Here is an 854-nt window from a genome sequence, read left to right on the forward strand (position 1 = left end):
GGGGGGGGGGGGGTGGGGGGGGGGGGGGGGGGGGGGGGGGGGGGGGGGGGGGGGGGGGGGGGGGGGGGGGGGGGGGGGGGGGGGGGGGGGGGGGGGGGGGGGGGGGGGGGGGGGGGGGGGGGGGGGGGGGGGGGGGGGGGGGGGGGGGGGGGGGGGGGGGGGGGGGGGGGGGGGGGGGGGGGGGGGGGGGGGGGGGGGGGGGGGGGGGGGGGGGGGGGGGGGGGGGGGGGGGGGGGGGGGGGGGGGGGGGGGGGGGGGGGGGGGGGGGGGGGGGGGGGGGGGGGGGGGGGGGGGGGGGGGGGGGGGGGGGGGGGGGGGGGGGGGGGGGGGGGGGGGGGGGGGGGGGGGGGGGGGGGGGGGGGGGGGGGGGGGGGGGGGGGGGGGGGGGGGGGGGGGGGGGGGGGGGGGGGGGGGGGGGGGGGGGGGGGGGGGGGGGGGGGGGGGGGGGGGGGGGGGGGGGGGGGGGGGGGGGGGGGGGGGGGGGGGGGGGGGGGGGGGGGGGGGGGGGGGGGGGGGGGGGGTGGGGGGGGGGGGGGGGGGGGGGGGGGGGGGGGGGGGGGGGGGGGGGGGGGGGGGGGGGGGGGGGGGGGGGGGGGGGGGGGGGGGGGGGGGGGGGGGGGGGGGGGGGGGGGGGGGGGGGGGGGGGGGGGGGGGGGGGGGGGGGGGGGGGGGGGGGGGGGGGGGGGGGGGGGGGGGGGGGGGGGGGGGGGGGGGGGGGGGGGGGGTGGGGGGGGGGGGGGGGGGGGGGGGGGGGGGGGGGGGGGGGGGGGGGGGGGGTGGGGGGGGGGGGGGGGGGGGGGGGGGGGGGGGGGGGGGGGGGGGGGGGGGGGGGGGGGGGGGGGGGGTGGTAGTTG

This window comes from Dendropsophus ebraccatus, chromosome 4 (genome assembly GCF_027789765.1).
Source record: "Dendropsophus ebraccatus isolate aDenEbr1 chromosome 4, aDenEbr1.pat, whole genome shotgun sequence".
Taxonomy (NCBI): Eukaryota; Metazoa; Chordata; class Amphibia; order Anura; family Hylidae; genus Dendropsophus; species Dendropsophus ebraccatus.